This window comes from Haemaphysalis longicornis, unplaced genomic scaffold (assembly GCF_048455015.1).
Source record: "Haemaphysalis longicornis isolate Haplotype H1 unplaced genomic scaffold, Haemaphysalis longicornis Haplotype H1 scaffold_18, whole genome shotgun sequence".
NCBI classification, from domain to species: domain Eukaryota; kingdom Metazoa; phylum Arthropoda; class Arachnida; order Ixodida; family Ixodidae; genus Haemaphysalis; species Haemaphysalis longicornis.
The window spans coordinates 290,466-308,031 of record NW_027526282.1 but is presented as its reverse complement, the minus strand read 5'-3'; the positions used below and the strand labels follow the sequence as shown (position 1 = coordinate 308,031).

At 45.9% G+C, this 17,566-nt stretch overlaps 1 long non-coding RNA gene across 1 annotated transcript; it reads right to left on the bottom strand.

The window, feature by feature from the left end:
• Positions 1-365: 365 nt before the first annotated feature.
• Positions 366-15,859, bottom strand: LOC144166532 (uncharacterized). The gene is made up of 3 exons (XR_013321693.1): positions 15,730-15,859; positions 11,201-11,513; positions 366-619 (listed from the first exon to the last, which is right to left on the bottom strand). It is a non-coding gene; the product is annotated as an uncharacterized LOC144166532 (long non-coding RNA).
• Between the last annotated feature and the right edge of the window lie 1,707 nt (positions 15,860-17,566).

Below are 17,566 nucleotides of genomic sequence, written 5' to 3'. Positions count from 1 at the left end.
TTAGGTGCACGACGTATCTTAATTATTGAATTGCTCATTTAAAACCTGACGGTACTATCTGATTTGCTACTGTACTATAATACATGACACCAAAAGTAATTCACTGCACTGGTCAAGCTAAAAACCCCGGAAATTTTAGTGGCTTTATTATACGGCAAATATTACAACCATGCATGACTAACTCACAAATTGTACACACCAATAATGTTTTCGTGTACTATACAGATCAATACACTACGGCTGTGTACGGAAATGCATCAGTTTTTTGTATGTGTAAGCAGCACTAGTTCACCAAAATCTCTTGACAAACAAATTTATTGGCTCAACATAGGCTTCAATGTTTTGCATCGTTTCTTGGCTGCAAAAATAAAACGTTTTTATGTTGTCCGGGGTATCAGGATCTTTCGGGTAGGTCATCACGCGGAAGACGAAGTCTCTGGATATATCTTCCCGTTATGTTATAAGCCAGTGTGTCCTTGCCGGTAATTAGAAGTCCTAGAGTTGCGTTTTGCAGGACTGTAATCGGCAAAGCATCCCAATCGGTGTCGTCTCCTCTTCTTTCAGATTTGTGAAATCCAAACCATCCTTGGAAACTTGCCGTGGTGATAAAACTACATGACTAAAAACCAGAAAAAAGTCAGCATCAGAGAACTGCCAACGAGTAATCAGGCTATAAGTTGGTTTTACTGGTCACAAGAACAAGTATTGAAGGTAGGAGATGTTTCATAAGAAATTATAACTGGTTTTCAACAAAACACTTGTATGGGACAATAACACAGCACAATACTTTGGCAATATATTAGAGCCAAAATTTTGAAGTGAAGATAAATTTGATTTTTAACTGTTTTTAAAAGGACAGACAACCGATTTTTGTCGAGTATATATTCTCTAGCTCATATGAAAGCCAGCGTTTTGCATAGCCCGGAAACCACATGCGATTCCTAACAAATTGAGGGAAATAATTTTAATTTAGGAGCAAACTTTCTGAAATCGGAAGGGTGGGGATTCGTAGTGCCGAAACTTGACACTACAATATGTCTCCCTGTCACGTGACCTGCAAATCTCGCAGCTACTGTAGCTGCTGAAACATTTATTTACGTATTGAAAACCTTTTAACACAAGCATTTGGACATGGCTCAATTGTATATGTATTTCTAAACATTATTTCGAAATTTTTAGACACGCCACCTGCCGTCGCTGGGTGGCTCTCAGTGTGGCTAACTGAGCCTCCATGCCCAGATTCAACGGCAGCGTTCAGTAAACAGACCCATAGAAGAAGCTTTAACGATTCTGCCTGAGTCAGGGGCGTTTGTTCGGCCAAAATATTTGATTTTATTTTCCAAATACACCAACGGTAGCTTACTTAAAAAAAGCGTCGCGCCCGGGGAGAATCGAACTTCCCACCTCCACAACGTGAAGCCAGATTCTACCTGTCGGCTATCGCAACAGATGGCGCATTCGTGCAAAATAGACCGCTGCATAAAAAGGCACATAAAGGAACAGGATAGCCTGTGATTCAAACTTTTTTTATCTGGGGAAAAGTTTTTAAACATCGTTTTTCATTTCGCATACAGACAAAAGTATGCTGCCGAGCTACTCTACGTCATGGTTGCCAGCATTATTTTTGAGAGGGACGCATACAGCTCGTAGATCTAAAAATTTCGATTTAAAAAGTTCTAGGGCGTTATTAGCAAAACAGGTTTTCGCCAAGGTGCTTTAAGTGATGCCCTTTCATTTGGGATAGAGAACATATACTCGACAAAAATCGGTTGTCTGTCCCTTTAAGCTGTCGCTCCGTTTAGGTTCGTGTTACTCGGAATAATTACTTTCCTTCTGTTTTGTATCTTAGGCCCCGGTGTTTGATATAACATATCCGTACGTTTGCCGGATCCTTGAAGTTCTACTAGAATTACACGCGAAGTGTGTCGTGATAAGCTTGCCGAGCTTTTTTCGCGTCAGCAATTTTTGGGGCATGCTTTCTGGGTTCGCTTTTTTATGGCGCTTGCCCCTGACACCAACCGTGAGATTAAACACACAAAAAACAAAAAAACACGGGATCACGATGTATTCATCAATCAAGCCCAACAGTACGTACTCTAGATATGAAGTTAACGTACTAGCGAAATGAATGGAAGAAATTAGACATTTTCGGAACAATCGGAGGCCTCCAGTCAGCTTTCTTGTCGCCCAACTTTCTTTTATATTTGGTGGGGAAATACCGTGCGGGAACATCAGGACTGTCTCAGCTCGAATGGTCGGGCCTAATCCATGCTCTACTCCCCCACTTTTCTCCTCGAGTGGGGATGAATCCAATAAAACATATGGCCGTGAAGGTCACGGGTCAACAGAAGGAACGGTGCAACAATTTAATAGCTGAAGCTGAAGTGTGACACCACGTCTTAGGACATTTAAACACCACCTCTTAGGACACTGCAAAAAGAAAGCTCCCTTTATGATGGGTGCCGATAAACTGAATGCCTTTAAACTCATTTGAATTGAGGATGTGTTCTTCGCTAGCTACCCCAAGCTTGCCAAACATTCGGTGAGCTCACAGGTTTTATTAGGCGCATGCTACCAAATTTAAAGGTGTAGCCCATTGCAACTACCGAGCACCAAGACGCCAGCCTAAATTCTCTAAGATAATCTTGCTAGAAAAAAAATTACCCCGCATTTCCCCGAGGGGGAGAATGTGAAAGTGCGAATGCACGGTTGTCGGCCCGCTTGCGGCGCTTGCGCTCGGCCCCCGCAGCCCACCGCCTCGCCGCCTTCTCTTCCATCTCTTCCATCGGGTTTGTAGTATCACGAGTACACCACGCAGTTATCAAGCCGCTATAACGCCGCTGAGTCGCCAACGCACGCCGCTGACGACGTAGTTTGAATGCGTTAAAGATATAAGGCGCGTATCAGCGTCGCGTCCGTGGCTTATTCGGTAGAGCGTCGGGCTGCGGCCCGCAAAGTCCTCGGATCGAAACCTGGCGCCGGATGCTGTTTCTTCTTTAAAGAGCACTGCGGACGCCGCCGACGCCGCCGTCGCCGCCGCCGGCGATGGATGGTTTGGGGTCGCTTATAAAGTGCATTCGCACTTACAAAAACTTCCGGAACCATTCTAAAAGCGCCTGTCTGCAAAGTCACCCCATTCAGGCAAGATTGAAGTAGGTCATGGGGACCCTGGCTTTCGCCTTTGCAGTAAGCGCTATCAACATGGCTACTCATTACTTGAGTGTGGGAGGATTTGAAAGCAGCCGAGTCCCAAGCCAATGCCTGCTATCATCATTATCATCATCACCATCAGCAGCCTGTCTTCCGAGCAGGGCAAAGGCCTCTCCCATAGAACTGCGATTATCCAGGTCATTGCTAACTGCGAGCGACTTATCCCCGCAAAAGTCTTGATCTTATCGGCCCATCTAACTTTAAGCCGCCACCTGCTACGCTTGCCTTCTCTAGGGATCCACTCTGGTACCCTTAATGACCAACGGTTATCTTGCTTTCGCATTACACGCCCTACTCACACCCATTTCCTCTTAATTGCTGCTAATATGCCCTTAACACGCGTTTGTTTCATGACACACTCCGCTCTCTTCTTTCCCCTTATGTTTTCACCTGTCATCTTTATGTATTTATAAAGATGTCTCACCGGGGCTCGGGCACGGCGACGCGTTCCAAGAGCATGGAGAGGATCGCCTCAGGATCCTAGACGGCGCGATGGTGGGGGGCCAGGATGGCGACCAATACCCCGCACCCTCCATAAAAATATTCCGTTGAGGCAAGACAAAGGATGTGAACCATGAGATGGGCGAACGATGTATTTTCATTAATTACATGATGTCGTCCATGAGACAGAACACGCGCTGGCTGTAGGCCTATCGAGCTTCGTCTTTTTGGGACGTTGGACCACAGCCCCATGTTTTATTGTTCTCATGCTCATCGTCTTCTTGTCTCTATTTATTTATTTATTTATTTATTTATTTATTTATTTATTTATTTATTTTAATTAATTTATTTTTTATTTATTTGTTTATTTTTATTTATTTTTTTGTTTATTTATTTTTATATTCTCAATTCTACTTGGGTGTTAAAGAGGGCTTTCGTAACAGAATTTTATGGCACACAAAAGAAAAACTAAAGGACAATTAAACTGGAAAACATGGAGAAGTAAAAAGAACAAAAACAACAGAAACAAACTACAAAAGAACGAATATGTAGAAAGCAAACAAGCGAACAACACAATCGGAAACGAACACTCCTGATGGTTACGAAAAGTGCTGAGAAATGGCACTTTCAAACATTGAAGGGTCTTGAATGGTTACAATGGAAGAGGATAGGTTGTTCGATCAGCACAGGTTATGGGTAGAAAAGCAGCTGAACATTATTTCGTACGGCAAACAGCAATGGCAACCTTATGCTGGGGCTCAATGTGTGATAAGTGGTATAATGGTTCTGAAATAAGGTCTCGCCTCACTTATGAGTTATGAACGAATATCTTACGAAAAAAATGAAGTCAGACCAATTTCCTCAGGACAGTTAAATCTGGCAGTTCAAGGTTAGATTTCATTTGGGGTACGAACGCAGTACGGCAGTTTTTTCAACAAATATAACCATTTGACCGGTTCAGAACGGACTCTAACGTGATGATCAGGTTTGTGCATCAGGGGATACCATATTGCGGGAGGGAACACAAGTTTTTGGGAGAATTAGTGACTGGTATAGTAGAAATGTTAGGGCCTGCGGAGCATGAGAGATGGTGCGGCGCAAGTAGCCCAGCATTCAGTTAGCATTACTGGGGATGTAGGTAACGTGTGTGTGCCAACATAGGTTATTGGAAATTTAGACTCCGAGGTACTTATATGAAGAGACAGGCTGGAGGTGGACTGCGTTAGTGGTATATGTAAAAGCGGTAGAAATACATCGCCGGTTTATTGTCCTGCATTTAAATTTGCTTGAGTTGAGAGTCATGAGCCATTTATTGCACCAGGTTGAGGCAGTCTCGAGGTCACCCAGTAGGACTTTGTTATCTGATTCGTTCGTTATTTCTTGGTAAAGGACGGAATCGTCTGCAAATAGCCGTATATGGCAGTTAATGCTGTCTGGGAGGTCATTAATATATATTAGGAAAAGCAAGGGGCCTAGAACGGAACCTTCCGTCACGCCAGATGTTACTTCGGAGAGGGGTGAGTCACAGTCTTTAGTTGTCACAAACTGAGCGCGATTAGTCAAAAAGCATTCAATCCGTTTAAGTATTTTTGGGTCAATGTCTGACGGACTACTTTTTAGTAGAAGTATTTGGTGAGGTACTGTGCCTAAAGCTTTTTGAAAGTCAAGAGAGAGAGAGAATAAATATTTTAAAAACATGCAGTCTACAAGTGAGCCGCGATATAAACTGATGCTATGTCATTTGTGAAATACAGAAGCTGGGTTTTGCAGAAGTAACGTTTTTTGTATCCGTGCTTGCTGGGAGTAAAGAAAGAATTAGATTTCAGGCATGAGACAAGATTTGAGTAAATTATATGTTGTAATAGTTTACAAAAGTCACTTGTTAGAGAAATTGGCCTGTAGTTGAGTGAAGAATCCGTTACACGACTTGTGCAAACGGACCATCTTACCCACTTTCCAGTCAAGCGACAAAGTAGAACACTGAATGGATTGCGAAAAAGTAAGGAAAAATAAATTGATGAATACACTTCAGTATTTTTGAGGAACTTTGGCTTGATTTTATGCACGGCACAGAAAGACAACTTAAAATTGTGAATGAAATGTTGCCCTCCAACGGTGTCAATAATCACTGTGCACATAGGCGAAAAATCCCCACTAGGCATTTGTGGCAATGCCGAAGCAGAACAATTCGAAAAGGTGGTAACAAAGAAAACATTTAAAATGATGCAACGGTCTTCACAACGAACCATCGACCCGTGTTAATTTGTACGCGAACTGTTTTCTTTTCACTGGGTTTAAGTTTTCCCCCATTTTGAAGGGTATCTTACAAGAAGTGAGGCAAGGGTGCTATTAAGAACAACTCGCCTGGCTTCCTTGATAGCCGTTCGATAATCGGACAGGGCTGCTCGATACACGTGCCAGCATGCGGACTTGTTAGAAGGTTTTGCTTGACGCAAAAAAGCGGTTTTTTATTCCGCAATCTTTTTAAATCAGTTGAGAGCCAAGGGGAGCGTTGGCGACCCTTGATAACGTATGTGGGAATGTATGTCGCGATTAAACAATCAACCTGTTTTCTACACAGGCTCCAATTTTGTTCGCCCGTGCGATCAAAGAAGCCTTTAGCAAAGCTCTCTAAATACGATTCAAGCCCTATTAATTGAGCCACAATCACCTCGCAAATAATCTCTTATTGTTTTGCAGTTCTTTAGGCTGTTCCTCAAAGAACTTGTTAGATTGAAGTGCACGAAACAAGGGTCCCGTAGCCCGTGGATATATGAAATAAAATGCACATGCTCGGGTGCAGTTGTAAGTAAATCAAGAACATTTGAGGAAGTAGGGCCCGTTCTGGTGGCCTCCGCAATCAGTTGGGTAAAGAAGAAGTCTACGCATAATTTAACGAAAAATCAACTGTAGACTGAAGATGTGCTTGACGCAGAACAAGGTAGCGACCAGTTTATTTTGGGGTAATTAAATTCTCCGAGGTGAAATACAAGTGTATGCGGGGGCCTTTTAACAATGCCATTTAAAACATCATGGAGTTGGTCGCAAAACAGGGCTGTCGCGCTCGAAGGGCGGTAACACCCCAAATCATAACATTTTCGTAATTTACGCGAACGGAAGCACGAACTCTAAAGGTGATTCTATTAATAATTTTCTGGAAACTATATAATCAGCTACGGATATAAGGACACCTCCTCTTGCTGATTCGTCTCGATCACATCTGTAAACTGTATAATTATTTTCACCATCGAACAGCTCCGTACATGCAACGTTAGGGGTAAGCCAAGTTTCGGTGAAGACTAAGAAATCAGCGGAGCAGTCATCAAACAGTGAAGATAAAGCATCTTGTTTGTCAACAACGCTTCGTACGTTAGAATGTAACAAAGAATAGTTAATATAAGGGTCACAGGGATGCATTTTGTTAGGATAAAGCTGTAACATCGTCGTCAAGAGTAGCGAAGGACAAAGCCTCTATAGAGTTCTGCGCATGTGTGTGCAGTTCAAACGCTGTTTTTGTTACCGGTGAGCACGCAAAGAATTTTTACTCTCAAGCAATATAAGTCTCCCCACTTCAATTTTCATTCCGGTGAAGGCGATTTACTCGGCGCCACTCCGAAGATCATCCTCGTCACCACCGACCCCTCTTTCACAACCGTTATCACAATGGTCATTCTCTTGGCAACCACCGATGCCTCTTTCTCAATTTGCGCAGTCGTTAGATAGCGGCCGTAGCGCCGTTATTGGATATTTGCGGACAATCAGCAACAGCACGAACGGGTGTAAAATCGACCGAAGCCGCCGCCACCGCCCCCGGCGAGAATGTACCTCCGGCCGTTGCAGCCATAGAACTTCTTACTATATGCACTAGAGAGGAATCAGGCACTAGCGCCTATATGCGGCTCACATCAAGGTCATCTGTGTCGTCATGAGCCGCCATTGTACCATGCGCTATCCTTACTTTCTTCATTGGATTGCCTTAAAATGTTTTAGTGGCCCTATATTTGAAATAAGTGCCACAGAAAAGCGAAGAATGCTATTGTATTATATAAGCGGAAAATAAAACAGTTTGCTTTAAGCCTACGGAAAAAGAAAGTAAAGCATATTTTCGCTGGAACGGTTGTGCCTACTGTTCTAGACACCAAGCTGGCAGCTAACAGCAGTGTTAATATTTTGCGGAAGTGGTATTACAGACTCCTAGTTTAATAATTTTATCATTATTTCAAACAAGTTGCTCAAAGAGCTTGGAAGTGTTTTTGAGCGTGCCTATTACTACGCCTACCGGCGGCGTGCGCACCCGTCGCCTCCACGCCGCTCCCAGTTTCCGCCTCAGCGTAACGAGGTTCCTCAAAGCTCCCGTGGACCACGACGCCGCTCTCCTTCACCAGGTCGCCGTTCAGCTTCGCCTCTTCGTCCTGTGTTTTATGTCACCGACCACCGCAAGGAAAACTGGATAATGCACTTTTGGAAGCGGAAACTGCATCTCCTTCCGGAGCTTCCATCGAACTGTATGGTCCCTTTTGTTGAAAATGTTTGCGTCGACGCCCATACTGACACTGGTTCCAGTGTTTCAGTGATAAGTGCGGAACTGTGCGCCCGTCTAGGCTGCGACATTGGCTGCGATATCCAATTAACTGACTCAAGACAACACTCCTGAAACATGCAACCGAAGACCTACTTCATTGCAACTAGGCTGTTGTTTTTTGGGCGACGGCGTGCCTTTCCTCTCATAACATTCAATAGGTGGTCGGCTCCAAGTAGAAGGCTGACCCCGGATACAGCGGCCTTGCCTGGCGGAAGAAGTTTGTCCGCAATAGTTTCGACACCGCTTTCGATAGAAGCAACAAAGTCAATCTCAGTGGGTACCTAAATGATATCCTTGCAGATTACGGGAACATCAATTGCTTCATTAGGGAACACAGCGTCGCTGCATTGGCTCCATACAAAGACTTACACTAGACGACATTCTCTTTTTAATGACTCATCCTGGCCAACCGCATCAAGATACAAGTTTGTCTTCCCAAGCTCTCACAGACAAAGTTACGTGCTACATCTTCGCTTATGAATGAGCGCTGACTGCCTCCATCCACTAGGCCGCGCTTGTAGGCACATTGCCCATTCCCTTGAATCTATAACCTGCACATCGGCACCAGCCCTTCTATGCCAAGAGTAGGCTGTGTACGGCAGTGCAGGTTCCTGATGTCCATCTTCCACAATCTGTGTGCTCCGCTGCGCTGCCAGCCAAAATCGCACACCGGAGAGACATGTCGGGAGGAACAGTTCGCGCACTCGACATTGCGCCGACATTCCTTTGAAAAATGCCGTTTCGTGGTACAGCGAAAGTATCGTCGGTCCTTAGCCGAATTCTTATTTCTGTACTTGTAGCAGATCCTTGCATGGTATTGGTCTGTAGAGTGCTTATCACAATGACAGGATAGAAAACTGAACAAGTTAGAGCAGCTAAAACTTAGCTCAGCTGTATTTGGAAGCATGAGCACGTTTTTCGTTCCATAAACTGTCTTCGTTTGAGCTGGATCTTCTCTCATCCCGATCATGCTTCTTCATCTACCGTTCACTTCAATCGTGATGTGGGACAACAGCTTTACAAGGTCGCCGTTAAAGGACGCCAGTGACGCAGCTGCTCTGCCGACGGAGGAATCTCCGTTCCTCAGGCTTGACCGGTGCGAACTGTGCACTGTCTGCCAGTGATAAGCCACTACCATGTCTGATGGTAAGTCTTTCAGTAGAACATCCGTCATTATCGTAGAGTACGTAGCATAAGAAACCTTCAGAGCCGCGAGTCCACAAACCTGATACTGCACGTAGTCCAGAAGTCACCCTAGTCCGCCGACATCATTTGAGGACACCATTGAAATAGGCGCTCGAAGCTGCGCCAGACGCTCCTGCACAATGCGGTGGGTGTCGCTGAAGCGTCGCGAAATAATTTCTACGGCCTCTGGATGGCAGTCTTCTGTCGGTTGAAGCCCAGCAATAGATGCAGCAGCTGGTCCACCCAGCAGTCACCGAAGGTACTGAAACTTCTCTCCAGTGTTCAGGCGAGTGTTTTCGCGGTAGGCTGAATGAAACTTCGTCCAAAAGTTCAGCCACCGGGACACTCGCTATTGAAGGTTGAAGGTTGAACTTTGATGGTTGAAAGTCGTGCGTTTGGATGCCACCCAGCGGGCATTTCTTCTACACTTTCTTTCGGTCTCTCAAAATTCTTCATCTGTTCCAAAGACCTACCGCATCGTCCCTTTGCTTTCAGAGGCAGTCTTGAATCCCAACTCTTATTTCTGTCTTATTTCAAGGAGCCCCTCATTGTCCCATTCTAAATCGCTATATATATATATATATATATATATATATACAAAATTTCTAATGGCGCAATAGAAACGACGTTGGCTTCATAACGCGAGGAACCCAAGCCCGAGTTCGACCACGTGAAGCGTTTTTTATAGCGCAGTTTGTACGTCACTGTCCGACCAGACCTGGGCCCCAATTCACGAAAAAGGGCGTCATTTTATACGGGGCGGTGCCGCCATGCGAGCGCAGTCTAGGTTCTTTGGCTGGGTGGTCACTATGAGAGGTTGAGCAGGAGCGAGAATGGTCCTTTAGACGAGCACTGTAGCAAGGGTGCAGAGCGGCAAGACAAATGACGGGAGCAGTGCGTGTCGCGTCACGCCGTTGCTTACGTTCCTCCCTGCACGGCCATAGTGATGTTACGGGCAGGATCTTGGAACCTCCATTGTTTCGCAAAAATTTTCAAGTGAGACGGAGCATGGGTGTTTCGGGTTAAACACTTGATCTCATACAAAATTCAAGGCAGGGTAAAAACACAACAGTCTCACAGTTACTTGTGGAAGGGTACAAACATGGTGGCTGACAGCAGCAGCGACAAAGAGGAGGCAGCGCAACTGCGGCGGAACAGCAGCAGCCGGCGAAAGGCGACTGTGCTTCAGCCGAGCCTGACGTGCAGACTTGGACGACTGGGTCGATGCTCCGTTCGCGCAGGCTGTTCTTGATGAGCGGCAGTGGTGCCGGCCTTGAGCCCTGCCAGTCCGGTCGACTGACGCAGTTTTCGTGTCCCTCTAGACGGCCGTCCAACGGGGAGCGGAATTCTGACGCCTAAACTGCTCTGCTCTGCTCTGCTCTGACGCCTCTCTGCTCGAGACCTCCTACCTCTTATCATCATTCTGCACTGGACCTCTTCTTCATCGAGTTCAGTGCTTTGTCCGATGCACTAAGTGCCGTTTTTCTTGGTGTTCACTTCCGTCCTTCCACTTTTACAAACTGTTTCTTACCCCTCTCCGCTGCAGCCTCTTGTCCTCGGCACCATGCCCACCTCTTTTATTACAGCATTTCTAGCCCCTCTTAAACACCTCAAAGCGGCCACCCAGCGCCAGAACCCGGCATGCACACGTATGGCACAACCGCGGCATTTCAAAACGACGCCATCTCTTTTCAGAATTAAGCCGCATTCCGGTCAATCGTAAGAGACAGGCGTTTTGTGGCTGTACATATATAAAAGCCACAACTGAAAGTCCACACTTACCTGCGTAAGAACTTTGAATGCAGGTTCATTTCGCTCATTGGTTTTCCTGCTTATTACTTCAAAATTAAGGGGCGCCTTCTCCTGCAGTATTATTATATTTTTGTGGTTGACATTCAGTTCCATGCGGTCGCTTCCTAAACCGTCGATCATGGGAACACTAACGTTGACGAAAAGATTGAAAGGCGTAACGATAGGGCTAGTGATGTTCCATTCAAATTTCCGGGCCCAGATTGGTCTTTTTCGCCTTTGTCTCTCTTTTTTGGTTACCATTCCATCACACCTCAACTCGAGTACATTAGCTTTTATTGGATATCTGCAAAAAAATGCAAGTGTCTTTTTTTATCGAAATAATTAAAACAGCAGCATGTATGTTAACTGCGGCTCTATACAAATATACCGCATGGGTGTATAGGGAACATAAACGACACAAATGAAAACAGGAAGCGTGAAGTTTACTTACACAGCTGCCAGTTGACTTTCCTTCATAAAATTATCGCGACATGCTTCTTGTCGGTCAGATTAGTGCAAGGACAACGGATTTACGTATATATGCGGATAGCTACCATGGGAACAAGGCTGTAATTCCGCAATGCAGAGAAGACATAGAGAAGAAAAGAACTAGGAATAATGAATATCTATATACATCTGTTTCACATCTTGCAAAGACGCAGCAATGAAAAAAATTGTGCGAGGAAATGCGCCAGTCTATCATCGTAGTGGTAGCGTTCGGGGAGGGAGGCGTGAAATAAGCCTATACATACAGTCAGCGACCTCAAAGCAGCCCTAATTGGAAGTGCACGTGTAATTATGCGGCAATGTTTGAGTATGAAATAAAAATAAAACTAACTCGCCATTCTGGTACTTTGCATGTAGTTTACCGGCGAAGCTTCTTAGCAAGCGGCTCCTAACACTAAGCAAGACGTGCACGCGCAAGACATACGCGTACACATATTTATTTTCGCTCTAGGGACCTTATGAGTGGTGTTTATTTATGTTTACTTTATACACTTCAAACGCATATACAAGTGATGAAACGTATAAGCTTCGTGGCAATTTCTTGTTTTGAGCTCGTGCGATTTGCAGGTGGCCGTGTACTGAAAGGCACCAAATGCAGCTGTTAAGAGACTATTGTATCTCTATACTGGGTCTTTTATTTTTCAATAGTGCTCAGTTGGTCGCACTACGTCGCTCTGTATGTGATAAATTCAACGTGGCACATAGCTCCAACCCGACCGCAGATATGCGTTTTCTTTGGACACAGACGCTTGCGTTGGTTGTTGGGTCTCTCTCCTGCAGAACGATGCCCCCCGTACCCTCCAATCACCTCTGGAAGCAGTAGTTGCGGGAACCGCGGGAGTCGGCCCAAGCTCGGTTCACCTTGTCGACCCTATGGGTCGCGGCGACCCTCTCGGCCTACGCCGACCGCAATACCTTATCCCGAACGACGAAGTAAAGTCTCTCTCTCGCCTTCTCTCTTTTTAGGCCACAGCTCCATTCTGACCGGAGGCGGAACATGCTGTTACTTTGGGATAAACTTGGTCATTGTAAGCTGGCGCTCCCACATTGAGTTTTTCAGCACCGGCAGACCAATTTAAACCCCTGATTCTCGCTATCGCCGATTGTTGTGGAAAAGACAAAAAGTACGCAAGTGAGCGACACATGAAAAACAGCTTTGAAGGCAACATATAATGGAACAAGAAAATGTTTATCCATGTTCTTGTGGAGGAATAGAGATAGTATTAGGTACACGGTGTCTTTCTGGGCAGGTGTGCGCATCGGCCATCTCAAAGATCGGTTATTTGACCCCTGCTCTCTGACCTTGCTATGAAGGACCTCCCAACCCTGCTCCAAGGTATCCCGCATCTCCGACACGCTTTCTACGCGGACGACCTCACGCTATGGACACGCACTGGGTCAATGGAGATCAGAAAGAGGCACTTCAAACGGCAATTGACACCACCCAAGAACCTCTCCAATCCATAGGACTGGCGTGCGCACCCCAAAAGTGCAGTTTACTTCCGCTCAGCAAGAGAACTACTCGCAAGACCGCACACAGAATACCAGAACCAGAGTTATATATAAATAATCACCCTGTCCCTAATGTCCCCTACCTTTAAATATTGGGCCTCATAATACCTAGAGACGGATCTGGCTCGCAAGCCCTACCACACTTACAGCGCACACTCAACCAGCTCATGCACATCCTCCGCCGCGTTTCCAATCGTCGCTTCGGACTTCGCGAACACGACACCCTACGCATGGTCTAAGACGTTCTCCTCAGCAGGATAGCGTATGGCACGCCATACCTGTCCCTGAGACAACAAGGAATACGAAAGCTCTACGCCATCATACGCCAGGCCTACAAGACCGCTATTGGGCTCGCAATCGGCACGGCTACCAAGAAAATTTTGCAGCTAGGGGTGCACAACACCTAGGGGTGCACAACACCTGGGGAGACATACAAGAGGCCCACCACGCACCTCAGATACGCCGACTACACATCACGCCCACGGGAAGAGCAACACTTCTCTGTCAACACTGCAACGTCCCACCACGACCAGATTGGAAGATTCGAATCCCAGCAGACATTCGGCAACACATCCGCATAGCTGCCTACCCCAAAATATGCACGCGGTTTTCAGCAAACAACGGTGCATGGCACGCGCTCGAATTATTCATGAGGACAATCACCATTTGCCATGCACTCGATACACAGATGCATCGCCCTACCCTCATCAGAAAGCGCATGCAGCTTGCGCCATTGACACGCAAGGCACAGAACTGGCAGCAGCCACCGTTCTTAACGTTTCCGTAGAGACTGCTGAGGAGTGTGCAATCACCCTTGCTGCAACAACAGGCGAGGAATTTCTTACTGGTATTACCGACTCACAGACCTCCTGCAGAAACTTTTTAATTGGCCGCATCTCTGAACCCGCACTGTACCTTCTTCTCAATCTGAACAGACTACCGAAAATTCACAACATCTGGTCACCCAGCCACCAGTCCCTCGAAGGGAACGAGGCGGCAGACGCAGCTACCCGTGCTCATACACACCGGGCTGTTCCCTCAAAGGGAGAAAACAACCACCGAACCTCCTCAAAGCCAGCACCACTCCACACATACACTGAAATCTTATCCCACTACAAAAACGACCGCCGTCGCTTCCCGCCACTTAATTCATAATTACCGCGCGACGAATAAATCCCTTTCCGGCACCTACAAACCGATTCGTATCCCCATCACACCATAATAAACGCTACGTACCCCATCCAATAACCTGCCACATGTAACTTCTGCTGTGTTGCTGGCATGCTATATTATGTGTTATCGGAGTGCCAACGAACCCCCACTTTAACCCCAAATTCCAACCCTACTTAAGAGCAGTGGGTGGAGCAGCTGACCAGCTCCGAGCTCTCCGTCCAGCGCCGACGGGTGAAACGGGCCCGAACGGCCAGCCTGCCCCAAGGCATCTTGGAATAAGGATGCCTCTCACTGGGTGGAGGCCCTAAGAATATCCTCCTGCTCATTTCTACTATAAATGTTTGTCTCTCTCTCTCTCCCTCTCCCTCCCTCCCTCTCTCTCTCTCTCTCTCTGTCTCTCTCTCTCTATCTCTCTCTCTCTCTCTCTCTCTCTCTCTCTCCATCACCTACCACACAGCCCAACAAGGGAACGTGACTGCGTATCTCAGGCTAACAGAACCCCGATGCTATAACCGCGGTACACAAACTGAAGGCTCAAAGCTTTGCACAAGGTTAAATTTCCCACATGAAAAAAGCCTATACTTGACGAAGAAAATAGCTGAAGCTACAGGATTGGGAAACAAGATATGAAATCAATAGAATTGAGAAGTCTGGAAATGGCGACTGTTTTTCCCACTTTTCTGCCCTGCCCTGTTATGTTGAGGGTACCGTCTGGATGAATCAGGGTTCAAAGTGATCGCTTCTTGCTAGTAGAGAGCCGTGAAGCTCCAAAATAATTAGGGCTGTGACTCAGCCACCAGAAATGTCATTTTTGCCCGCCGCGGCAAACCCACCCACTGTTTCAGGCACGGGTGGATGCAACCCACACAAATTCAGGTTGATAGTGTCCCTGAACACAAACGCTGTACTACGAGCGCAGGCGCCCCGGCGGAGTCGGGCAATGTGGTGGTGCTACTCACCAAACAGTGGAGCAATATGACATGTGGGTTGTATCAGAACGCCGGAAACTTGCAAAGTGGCTGCAAGTTTCAGGTCGTAGCTCATCGTGTTCAAGACATGATTTCATGGCTAGACAAGCAATTTTCATTAAGTATGCGAAATTATTGTTCTGTATGTAAAAATAGCCATCACAAGATACCTTAAGGCAGACCATGCAAACAGCGAGGGTTTTCTACGTTTTTTGTGGAAACTGAACATTTTCGTTCATTTCTCGTGTAACGTCACGCAATTTTGATACAGAATATTTGTACTAAACATAAGTGAAAAAGAAAAAAAGCCGTTAATCATCAATCGTGTAAATAAATATAAGAGAACCAAAATAAGCTTACTCAAATGGGTAGTAGTAATGTCTTTCAGTCCAGTAGGTGTAATTTGCAAGAAGGCTCCAACTGTCAACTTTTCCTTTGAATCTTGAAACAAGGTATTTCTCCGCTTGCTCTGTTAAATTCAGCCATGTACAGCATCCTTTCAAGAAGAAATAAAACAGAAATGAGGCCCTCACACAGCCTGCCGCCCAGAAAGAAAAACATTTGCAAGGCGTGTAAAAATTTTAACGCATAGTATTTGTAAGAATTCCTTTGCGCTTTAAATGCCTACATTATGCTTACGTAATCATTACTTTGATAACACTGCTTGACGTCCTTATAAGCAGAAAGGTTGTTGAGGTAACGGATGTATCCTGTATTCCTTCAGTCATTTTTCACACAAGTAGTATTCAACGCCCCTTGTTTTCCAACCTACGCCTGTTTAAAACCATGCTCCCATAACAGTAAGAAAAAGGAAGCCTCAGTAAAGTCGCCACGTGAACGGATCTTCTCCCTCTATGCATGTGATATAAATAACCACAGTGTTGAATTAGTTTTACCTCATTTGGCCACGTTTACGCAATCTTTCTTCGCACTGGATGACGAGAGCAACTTTGATTGTGATCTAATTATTCTGAATAAGCACAGCCAGACGACGTGGCATTCGTCAGTCTGCTGAAGCAGCAGGCCTCGCGTCCTTCCCAGGAATCGTTCCGCCGATTCTATCGCAAATGTCTACCCGTACCTTCTTTCAGGGGGAGTGACAACACTGGGTACTTTTATTTTCACACCATGGAGCACACAAATGAAAACACTAACCCGATATTAAAATCTAATTAGTGCTCACAGCACTAACAATTAGCTGAAGGACGAAGACACTGACTACACGGACAAGCTCTGAATTCTCACTGCTGAGTTATAGCGGAAAACACAAATATGTAAGTGTTCACACATTAGCCGGGCAGCGCGAAAGACCTGTGAACCAGGAGGCACTGCACATAATCAAGATAACCACCGTATTTATACAAAAGGCGCAAACAAAAAATTGTGCGCCAATTCATACTGTGAAGGCCGTTGGAAAGCGAAGCTGTAAACGACACTCAACACTATTATTCATGCGACATCACTTGAATTTACACACGTGACTGTGGAAAGAGTGAAACCAGAGGCAAGTGAAATGCACTTAAGCACACCCTTCATTACTTCAAAAAGGTTGTCTTTGGCAGGGTAAACAAATGCATGATTCATGCGCGCCGGTTGATTGAGCCTAATTTGTGAAGAGCATGAGTGGAGGCTCCTTTTTAAAAAATTAAAGAAAGCTGAATCCAGCTGTTACACGATCTCACTTCTTCAGAGTTTCTGCGCCACCGACGGAGGCGACGAGATTGGCGGCAGGGACGGGGTAGTGAGATGCCATGCATTGGTGTAAGCTTCCTGTAATTGTTATAACTCGCAGCTCATGCGCAATGCGCGCACGGCCAGTACAAGTGCCATGGGCAGTGAGCACAGCGGTGCGAAAGGTCGCGTTGCGCAATCACGTGACATTCAGTGAGAACGCAGGGGGTCAATCCGCGGATGTGCTCGGTGAGTGCCCCGTCTGTCTCCCCTGTCTCCGCGTGGTCTAGTAGTTCAATCGGTAAGCCAACGGGCTCTCGCTCGGCGTCTCTATTCGTTCTGCGTTCATTTCCTTGCAATGCCAGAAACTCATTTTATTCATTCGCGGGAGTTTTCTGTTGATACAGACGGTAGCGACGGAGGCTTCGGTGGTATCTGTAGAAAGCTTCTCTTTAAACATGCGTTATTTAGGGTGTGGGGAGCACCACCGCGGGCCACAGTTAGCCCAGTTCTTTCTCGGAAAGGC